The following is an 11864-nucleotide window of genomic DNA, read 5'->3' as shown; positions in this document are numbered from 1 at the left end:
AAAAGAAAGTAATATTTCTTTTATAGTCTTTCAAATTTCAAGAAAAACTTTGGATAAGATGTGATAAAGAGAGACAGAAAAGTCTCAGTAAATGGAATATACTTACACTACTATAACAACAAAAACCCCAATAAATACAACTATAAAAAGAACAACAACTACATAAAATTAAAAGAAGAACTATCTGATGCTGCAAACTCCCTTCTGTGAGGTAATCCACCAGATTCTTATCCTGTACTGACCTTACCCTATCCCAAATGGTTGGGAGAAGTAGCGAGTCTCCACAAGTTTAAGAGAATGGGGGGGCCTATTCAATTTTAAGTGGGAGTAAGTCCAATAGGCAGGAACTGCAGCAGAAAAGGCAGGCTTCTGATGATCCATCAAGTGGGAATCTTTTCGGGAATAGATTGCTTGCATGCCAATTATATCTGCTCTGGTGGGACAAGCAAATATCCTCAAGCATAGGAAGCCCTGCAGATACCCTGGTTCTGTCTCATGGAGGGTTTGAAAGGTGAATTTAATTGCACCTGGAAAGAAACTGGGATTCTGTGGATCCTGCACAGCAGGGGTCTCCTATGGAAGAACACACGGAAACTCCACACTGTGCATGCCTTTGCATTCTGGACTGTTTTATAAATTCCAGGTGGTTTTCAAGAGCAACCCTATGAGTATGGGATAAAAAGATAGAAACAGAAAACTGATTGCAGAAAAAGACCTAGTGCGGCATGCAGTCTGCCCTTAGAGTTTTTTGTTTTCTTATTTATTTAATATTTTATTTCATTTTTTAAAAAAATCCTATGATGGACATATGTTTAAACATCCCAAAAATGTTTAAACACAGTTACTGATGATTGAGCCACCAACCATGCTCTCAATACACAGCTCCAAAAATACTGGACAGAGGATAAATTTGTCTAACATGGCTGGATCCATGGAGAACCACTTGAGATAGGTTGCCAAACTGACTATTTCAGGACAGGTTGTACAGCCCCCTTCACAAAAAAAAAATCCATTGACTGTCCTGAAATTGAGAGTGTCTCCTAAGTATTAGGCCTTCTAGAAATTCCTTAAAATGTGATTCTTTCAGTGGTCCTGGGGATCTCCTGGTAACAGGGCCCCGTGTGCTGGTTGCATGGTTGGTAGCATCTTGATGTACTCTCTCTTGCTTTCTTAGCATTTATACCTCAATATTTTATTTTTTATTATTGGTTTAATTTTATTCACTAACAGTCACTTTGTGTGAAATAGCCATATAAACTTGATGAATAAATCTGAAAAAAACATCTTATGGAAGATTAATTCAACAACAGGAACTGAGTGTGTTATCTGTATTTTTTTCCTGTAAAAATGAGAAGATGAAGCAATATGTTTCCATATTCTCTCGATCCGGCAACCATTTTAAAGAGAATGAATTCAACATTGGAATCAAAAGATATTTAGTAGATTAATCTTTTATTAGATCTCTGTTTCCCCCTTCTTTCTGCTCATTTTAATCCCAACACTGCATGTTAGAATTTTTTTCCTTTTAGGACCACAACTATATTGCTTTTTTGGGGGAGGGGGGGTTATATCTTACTACAATATTTAACAAGAAAGAAAATTGGAAAGATAAGAAAAGGTAGAAAGGAAATATTTACTTGATGACTTTATGCTGAATCCTGTTTGGTTTTCATTGTTCCTTTAACCCAACATCTCTCCCTCTATTGTTCCTCCCAATTAGATATCTCAGCTTATAAGGATAAATGATCATACTAAAGATTAACTGATTAAATGAATGATTGATCGATGCATCTATCAGCCTGTAAAGTTGGTTTAGGTAAACAAAACCCATTGATCTAAAACCATTCCTCAAGTTACAAAGAATACATATACCCTTCAAGATATTTTTCTTATAAATCCCTTTTAGGGAAGAAATTGGACACCATAAAAATTAAGAACAAAACAATCAAACTTACATGTATCTTTAACATGCATATTGATCAAAGTTTCCCTTTGGTGTCACCCACCTTCCTGAGTGGAGATGGTCCCCTCTGGACAAGGAATGCAGTTGTAGCAGCAAGCTGGCTCTCCTTCTCGAGCCTGCTTGACAAATCCAGGATGGCATTTTTCCGCACATTTAGACTGAGGCAGAGACTAAACAGAAAAAGAAGAAATGCCAAAGAAAATATGTTAGGATTCACCACCCATGTAAGATGGAGGTAGACATGAACATCAGCCAAGTCGTCTCTGGGCTTCACGTAGGCAAATATGAAATCTCTGACCACTTCAAAATGGTTGCAGGAGATACAATTGCAGGAAGATTAATTCAGTTCCTCCCTTTTTCTTCTGATTTATCAGATTACAATAAAGTAGCTTTCTACTTAACAAAGTCTGGAGGAAGGAAATTGAGAAAATATTTAGCTATTAAGTGGCAACCGGTGGGTTCCTCCTCATAGTGGAATTAACATGCATTCCTCCATTCTTCATACATACTTTATTTTAAAATATAATATCTAAAATACTAAATTTTGGAGTAAACTTTATTATCAAAATTTATTAAATTTTCATTTCATTGGATTTATTGAAATAGAATAAAACTGTGATGAAAAAAGAAATTTCTGACTAATAGGATCTGGAAAGGATTCTTCTGGAGTGCAGAAAACATTGCAAAGCTGCTTCCCTTTGAAAGCTGTCCAAAAATATCTCCCAGTTAAGATAAAATGGGAAATTTCCTTATAGATTGTCAACCTTAAAGATAATCTTCATTCATATATATACTTGTTCAGATTATATGGCTGCCATGCTGGTGAACTAAAACTAAAACTGGCTGACTAGTTTCTAAAACTATAGTGAGATGAGATGGAGGTGATGTCATAATAACGTGTCCCTCAAAAAGGGTGAGTCAGGCATCTTTTGATGCACCACATGGGTCATGAGTGTGAGCCCTGTATAGGAAATGGATATTCAACACAAGGTATCCAACACAAGGTCCTTTCTGTTGAAAGAATACAATAAAGTGACACAATCTGACATGGAAATATACACTCATATTTATTATTAATTTGATTTGTAGTCTCTCAATGTGTCCTAAGGCAGCTAACAATCAAGATAAACAGTTGCATTCAAGGCATTTTCAGATGAAGGGCACTCTTACAAGCCAGTGCCCAAATCTAAATAATATTTCCCTCTAAATTGTCCCTAAATTGATTTTTTTTCACCAAAGTGATGCTTCAGTACTTCAGTTTTCAAGCCATTATCATGGTGAGATGGGTAGCAAACAAATTTCATCAATCAATCCATAAATGAGCTCACATAAGACCAGTGATTATTATTTCATGTGAACTGAAAGCCTTGGACCTCCTTCCTAAATTCCACTATCCCAGTGAGGTTAGAGAGAGGCAGCTATAAGCATGTTCTCAGCTGATTAAAAACATCCCAGACTCTGAGCCTGCAATTTTGGGAGACAAGGCAAAATGAAGCTTATTTAACTATTGGACCAATAGGACCTCCGTCCACTCTTGATTCCACTTCACTGGATTCAGTCCAAATCTGAACTCAGGGACTGGTCAACAGAATTGCCTTTACCTTTGATATTTGAAGACAAAGAGCTAGTGAACCCGAAGCTATTAACACCAAAATCTCCAGCATATGAGGCCCTGTCTCACCAGTTTTACGGTGACACTAAACTGCAGAAGGGACACTAAATGGCAATGATTTGTGTCTTAAATAATAAATGCCCCATATCTCATTTTGGATCAGCTTACAACAGGGTTCAGCATGACAGCATCAGAAGGGAAATCTTGGTCAATAGAACTGAAGCATGCTTATCTGCCTAAGAAAATTATAGACGTTTTACTCCACACATTCAATTCTCAGTGAAGGTTACCCACTTTTTTGACTGGGTTTAGCCCACTTGAAACAGCTTTGGAAAAAAGAGATCAATATTTTCCCCACCTTGTTGAGCAACTTTAACTGTGACAAAGCATCTTGGTTGATTGTAAGTCTTTGTTTTTCAAAACTCCCCATTCGCTTGAAGATGGGAACCTCCTTGGGAAGAACCACACTACTAATGATCGTCAGGTCTGCTGCTACGTCTCCATTCTGATCCACGTACACTTTCAGCAGGGAAAGATTGTACAATTCCCTCTTCTTTAGAAATGGATGGAACTAGAATGGAAACATCCAGGAATTTAAAAGCAGAAATCTTGGTTTTTTAATCTCTTTTCACTTTTTACATTTGAATCTTTCTTCTATGGTTTTTTTTAACTTGCAAATATTATGAGTTGGGAGAACAATTGTTACCATTATCTTTAAAATTTAAGTACAAAGATTCAGCAATATTTCTAAATTATGTAGTATACTGATAAAATGTATATTGACAAAATATAATAGACAAAAATTATCAACCATATAAAACAATCTAGCAACGGTCATCAATCAAGTAAACAAAACCACACAAATAACTAGAGTATTCATAAACTCCTTGCAAACAATAGGGTAATTACCAGAAAGCAAGGATTTGTTAAGAAGGAAGTTGCAAGGCTAATCTTCATTCAGGTAGAGGAGATAGGAAAAATGACAAGATGAAGTATTTCTACTTTATTGTATGTCTATATTAACAAAATCTTGCATTGTGAAAGTATTAATCTTTCACCATCTCTTTTGACAGTCAAAAAAATTAAGGTGGACATTTTCTGAGTTTCTTTCTCTGCCGGTTACGCAGCTGTGGGTCTCCCCCCCCCCAGCAAAACTATCTTATCTGATCCTTCCTTGCATCTCTTTTTCTGGTCCCCGAACTCATTCACATTATCATTATACTTCCTTAGGGGTATATGGGGTGTTCATGGAGGGGTAGTACCTCTGGTGTAGGGCATGTCGTGCCTCTTAGGGCAGCTCATACATCTTTGGTCCCCACCTGACATTCAGCTCTCACCTGTGGCTCCTAGTAGCTGTAACATGCGCAGCGGCCACACCCCGGGCAACAGCCTCGACAGGCTGGCCAAACCCGGTTGAGGGTAGCCGTTGTGTCTTCGACACTTGGTGAGCAAGGGATTTGTCTATCCCGAGCATGTGAAGACAGATTCTGGCGGAGTGAGTGGATGAGACCTATTAAAATAGAACCAACGGTCATGAAGGCAGTTTCTGCAAGCGACGTGGTATGCTGAGAGCATGGCAAGACACGAAAGATGCCCTGGTCAACCACTGCACCCAGCCGATCTCCAACTGTCTCAACTTTTGTCCTGCCATTTGAATAAGATGGAATCTGGAAAGAGAGAGTGAGGCTGACTATGCGCACCTCTCCCTCACTTAAATCCAATCCACGCGCAGGTCTTGACATCTTGACTTTCCCTAATTCTGATAAATCTTAAAGTCCTGTGGCGATAGGCGAGCGAAGAAGCAGCAGGTGTGGAATCACTGGGAACTGTGAACGTGGACCTGTACACAGGCAGCTCAGGTCTAATGGTCGCTTCTTGCTGATGAAGCAACAGCTGGATTCGGCATCTATCTGAGCGACTGAGCAGCCCTCTTTAGGATCACACTGCTCACCTCTGTAGTATGAGGAAGGGGCTAGAAAGTGTTCCCTAAATATTGTTGCTTCTTTCAAATCCTGTCCAGCCTACCACGGTTGGAAGGGATCCCATCTCATGTGGTCGAAATACAAAATTTAAGATGAAACACAAGGTGTTACCACTTATTATTGGTACATGGAATGTACGTACTCTTCAAGACAATCCATTAGCAGATCGCCCAAAAAGAAGAACAGCTCTGGTAGCCAGAGAGCTTGCAAGATTTAACATTTACATTGTGGCCCTGTGTGAAACTCATCTAGCCAATGAAGGTCAGCTCACAGAAACAGGAGGCGGCTACACATTTTTTTGGTGTGGACGTAGCAGTGACCAACGTCGTGAGTCTGGAGTTGGCTTAGCGGTTAAGAACCATCTTGTTTGCCAACTTGCCAGTCTTCCTAAGGGTGTGAATGATCAACTCATGACACTGCATCTCCCATTACTAAGTGGAAAGCAAGCCACACTGATCAGTGCCTATGCACCCACAATGACAAATCCAGATGAAGTAAAGGACAAGTTTTATGAAGATCTTGATGCCCTACTTTCATCCATGAAGTGCACCGATAGGCTGATTTTACTTGGCGATTTCAACGCGAGAGTGGGGTCCGATCATTCTACCTGGGATGGTGTTATTTGTAAAAATGGAATTGGCACGTGTAATAGCAATGGCCTGTTGCTATTGAAGACATGTGCTGCTCATGATCTGGTCATTACTAATACCATCTTTCGCCTACCTACTCATAAAAAGATGTCCTGGATGCATCCATGTTCCAGGCACTGGCATCTCATTGATTATGTCATTGTGCAGAGGAAAGACATGCAAGATGTAAGAGTAACTAAGGCTATGCCGAGTGCTGACTGCTGGACTGACCATAGACTCATCATTTCCAAGTTAAACATTCACATCAAGCCAAAGAATCGTCCACGGGGAAACAGAGTTGTGATGAAAAAGATCAACGTCAGTACACTGGAAAACCCCGACGTAGTAGCTTCCATTAGTAAAAGATCTTGACAATCAACTCCTGGGGCTGAAAATACAGGAAAATGCTGAGAAGGACTGGGAATGTTTCCAGGACATCCTGCACTCTTCTGCACTTAAGGTTCTTGGACCCTCATATAGGAAGCAGCAGGACTGGTTTGATGAAAACAATGAAGAGATTAAGGCCTTGCTTGCTGAAAAACACCATCTCTACCCTGCTCATCAGAATGACCCATCGTCAACTGCAAAGAAAAATACTTTTATAAACACTTGCAGGATTCTACAGAGCAAGCTCTGCAAGATGCAGGACTCCTGGTTGAATGCCAAAGCAGATGAAATCCAAAAGTCTGCTGATACAAGTGATATCAAATGATTCTATGAAGCCCTTAGATCCCTGTATGGACCTCAGCCATTAGGAAGCTCTCCTTTACTGGATTCAAGTAGTGCAACTCTTATCACTGAGAAGACCCTGATTTTACAGCGTTGGGCTGAGCATTTCCACTTTGTGCTGAACTGTCCATCCACCATCAATAATGAGGCGATTGACAGGATACCCCAGGTATCAACTATAGCCTGGATGCCCTACCATCAGAGGCTGAAACCTTACAGGCCATCAGTCAGTGTTCCAGTGGTAAGACACCAGGATCTGACGCAATCCCAGCAGAAGTCTATAAGGCAGGTGGTGCTGTGCTTGTTGAAAAACTTACCCAGTTGTTCCGATCCTTTTGGAAACAAGGTTCCATTCCTCAGGAACTGAAAGACGCATCCATCGTGCACTTCTACAAGAGGAAAGGAAATCGACAAGTCTGCGATAATTATAGAGGAATATCATTTCTCTCCGTCACAGGCAAGATCTTTGCATGAGTGTTGCTAAATCCCCTGATTGACCATCTGGAACAGGGTATATTACCTGAGACACAGTGTGGTTTTCGCAAAGAGCGTGGCATGGTGGACATGATCTTTGCAGCTCGACAGCTCCAGGAGAAATGTCAGGAGCAGAATCGTGAACTATACACCACCTTCGTGGATCTCACCAAGGCTTTTGACACAGTTAGTCGTGAAGGATTATGACGCATTATGTCGAAGTTTGGGTGCCCTGACAGATTTATTCTGATAGTACGGCAGTTCCATGATGGCATGGTAGCTCGTGTTCTGAGTAACAGTGGAGCCTCAGAGGCCTTCCCTGTCACTAACGGCATTAAGCAAGGCTGCGTGCTGGCACCAACCCTGTTCAGCATGATGTTTTCAGCCATGCTGTCAGACGCCTTTCAGAACAGCTCAGTGGGAGTTAATCTGAGGTACAGAACTGATGGGAAACTGTTCAACCTGCAAAGACTTCAGGCTGTCATCAAGGTAAAGGAGACTGTGCTACGAAATTTCCTCTTTGCTGATGACTGTGCCCTTAATGCAGGATTGGAGCAGAAATGCAAGCCAGCATGAACAAATTTGCAGCCACTTGTGACAACTTTGGCCTCTTCATCAACACAAAGAAAACTGAAGTGATGTACCAGCCAATTCCAAAAGCCCAATATCAAGAACCTACCATCACAGTAAAGGGACAAAAGCTGCAAGCAGTGGACCAATTCACGTATCTTGGTAGTACCCTCTCCCGTGCAGTGACAATTGACATCGAGGTCAACTGTAGAATTGCCAAGGCAAGTTTTGCATTTGGCAGATTGCGGACTAACGTGTGGGACCGCCGTGGAATAAGCCTTGCTACTAAGCTTAAAGTTTACCAGGCAGCAGTGCTAACCATCCTGATGTATGCTAGTGAGACCTGGACAGTGTACAGGAGGCACGTTAGGCAACTGAACTACTTCCACATAACTTGCCTTCATGGAATTCTGAGGATTCAGTGGCAGGATAAGATAGCAGACACAGATGTCCTCTCCAGAGCAGGCCTATCATCAGTTTACACTCTGTTGATGAAAGCCCAGATGGGCTGGGCAAGCCATGTTGTAAGGATGCCAGATCATCGCATCCCTAAATAGCTCTTTTATGGTGAGCTGTCTCAAGGAAAGCGATCGCATGGGGGACAAAAGAAGCAATACAAAGACACATTGAAAGCCTCTATCAAATCCCTGGATATTAACACCATCTCTTCGGAACTTCTGGCGCATGATCGACCGACATGGCACACCTTGGTGTACCAGGGTTGCCGGACATATGAACACAGAAGGACAATCATGGCACAAGAGAAGTGAGCTCTCCACAAAGCCAGAGCTGTGAATGCTGAAGTAACAGTGTCAACATTTCTTTGTTCAGTATGTGGCAGAACATTCCATGCTAACATCGGTCTTATTAGCAACCTGCGGACACATCATTGATGGCCCATAACCCACAAGATGTCAAGGTCCTCATCGAAAATCGATGGATGAACAATATACTTCCTTAACAGATTGTGTAAATGCTAGTGGTATAACTTGTTGTTAGGAAAGAATTAACAAAATGCTTCATGATGTGATGAATGGGGATCTAGTTAATTGAGTGCTGGATGGTATGAGATAATTAATTGGATACAATTGTCTCAAAAATTGTACTCAAGTAAATATTAATATTACTGATAAAATTGGTGAGTTACAAAAAACAATTAGACCTTGGTCATTGTTTCTTCTATATTTTCATTAATAAAAGAAGTAGATAAATCATGTTTTTGTGCTACAAAAATTATAATAACACAATTATTATTACAAAAATTATAATAACACAATTACAAAAAACAATTAGACCTTGGTCATTGTTTCTTCTATATTTTCATTAATAAAAGAAGTAGATAAATCATGTTTTTGTGATACAAAAGTTATAATAACACATGGACAAAGTTATTTTGGGTCTCCTTTACAAATTCCCAGCTTCTCTCAGGTCCCTACAGATGCCTGTCAGGATGCTGCCATCCTGATGGGAGGGGGGACCTTTGTAGCTCTCCTGTGATATGTTTAGCTTTGCTTTGTTGACTCGGTTCTGCTGCACGAGGTCATCTGCCTCACCTCACCAAGGAAGAGATGCCTGGGAACATCTTACCACAGTTTCTGTCTGGAGTTCTCACAACCTCTTTGCACCTCTGGATTGGCTCCTATGGGCTGGGCAGTTGGGAGGGCTTTTGAACAATGGGGTTTAGTCTAACACTTTCACCTGGGACCTTCAGATTCTGCCTGGCTTGTTTTGCTATCAGTGACTCTCAATAAAAGTTCCTTTTGAAATGATGCCAGTTTCAAGAGTTTTGCTTTCTGGAGAGATTCAGCAGAGGCAGGGCCTTACAGCTTCCAGAAAATAAAAATATGATTTTGTGTTAGAGAGTGGTGCATGAGTAAAATTCAGTAGGAAACTAACTAATTGTTAGCTTCCAGGACTTGATACACGATTGTATGAATGTAATGAATGGCAGCTATAATCGGTATTAATATTTCATTTGTATGCGTAGAATAGGTACTGATTATAATAAAGTAGTAGTAATATTTTAATGTTATGATAATAACTGTATCATTAATTTGTCAATAGTGTCATTATTGATCCAGTGGAATGATACCAGGTCCTCTTGTAGGCACTGGAGAAGACACTGCACAAAATTTTCACTAGCTTTAGTCAAGGACAAAGAAGGGGAGGAAGAGATCAAAAGAGCTGCTTTAAACCTTGAGGAAAGACATCAAGGAGAAGAGCCATGTTGGAATAGAACAGAATGGAACAGAACAGAACAGAATAGAATATATCTGGAAGGGACCTTGGATGTCTTCTAGTCCAGCCCCCTGCTTCAACAGGAGAACATACACCATCTCAGACAAGTGACTTTCTAGTCTCTTCTTAAAAATCTCCAGTAATGGAGCACCCATGCTTTCTGAAGGCAAGCTGTTCCACTGATTAATTGTCCTCACTGTTAGGAAGTTTCTCCTTAATTCCAGGTTGCGTCTCTCTTTGATCAGTTTCCAACCATTGCTTCTTATCCTAGTTTACAGGAGGTTAAAATCAGAAAAAGTCTGGGAACTTTTTTGAATATATAAAAGGTCTTGGTTGTTGAAGGGAGGATGCAGCACTCTTCTGATAAGTAGGAGATGTTGTACAGGAGCTTAAGGTCTTAAACCGCCAAGCCCAGAGAGCACAAAAGAGCCTGAAAAGGAATTTAGTTTGATGGATCCTTGTTGGGACCCCATACCTTCCACGGCTGCAGCCTTGGAGCCCCCAAACTCTTTTCATCCTTCTTCCTTCTCCTCTGGGGTTGGGATGCAGCACTTAATGCATGGGCCAGGATCTTAATGACACAATAGATAGACTGATTATTTTGGATCTGCATCCTATTCTTTTTCTCTTGGGTCTCCACTGGTGCTTTCTGGGTGCATTTTCTCCGGCCTTTGACAGAAAAGGTGTGTTTTGAAACAATGCAGTGAAAATACTCAGCTTGAAATGCAGGTTCCACAAAGAGATATAGTTTATAGGCATTATCGTTATCCCAACTCTTTTTCAGCTGAAAGGGAAAGCTCCAAATACTATGGACGTGCTTGAAACGCCTATCCTTTTTCATGATATATCCTCCAGCCACTGTCATGATCCAGACTTTCCCTTCAATGGGTCCAGGCAAACCTTCAAGTGCTGAATGGAAGGCAAGAATTCTGTCCAAAGGAGAATCAAATTCTATGAAGTGAACGAAGACATTGACTTGTCTCCACTTAGAAAGGGCATCCCTGAGGAATGCTGTATGTCCAGTTGTTGAGAATTGTTGTGATATAACAACACAAATTCTATTCTTGACAAGCATAGGATTAAAAGTCCTCATGAAATTCTCTCCCTTCTCTGTGTCTGGAGCAAAGAGACCAATCAGGGTCCATCCGAAATGGAGGAGAATTTGGACAATTGCTGGATACGTGATCCCTTCTTTGGGGAACATTGGATGGAAAAAAGGGAACTGACTTTTATCACTCAGAGTCTCTGAAGCAATTCTCTCACTGACCTGAAAAAACAATGAAGAATTCTGTGTTATATTTGGGGTCCTACCAAGTCCCAATTTTTAGCTTTGATTAAATCCAATATTTTTCTCATGCACATATTAGAACATTTCCTGTTGATTAGTCATTAGGCCACATCAAGATACAGAATATAAAACAAAGAATATTAACAAGACTGCATGTAAAAACAGAATTTAGAAAAATAAATACAATATAATAAGCATAAAGAATGAAAATAGTATTTTTTATAACCTCAGAATTTACCACAATCAGAACGTAATTTTCTTCTGAAAAGAGCTTTATTATTGATCTCCCTCTTTCTTAAGTAATTGTCATTCAAAATAATAGATGTATTACATCCAGTTGGTTTTTCTCGAGTGGCAAAAAAGACAGGAAGATGACAGT

Source organism: Crotalus tigris, unplaced genomic scaffold, assembly GCF_016545835.1.
Source record: "Crotalus tigris isolate CLP2741 ecotype Arizona unplaced genomic scaffold, ASM1654583v1 scf7180000023789.126614, whole genome shotgun sequence".
In the NCBI taxonomy this organism is placed as follows: domain Eukaryota; kingdom Metazoa; phylum Chordata; class Lepidosauria; order Squamata; family Viperidae; genus Crotalus; species Crotalus tigris.
The sequence above is the reverse complement of the archived record's forward strand: the minus strand, read 5'-3'. Positions refer to the sequence as shown.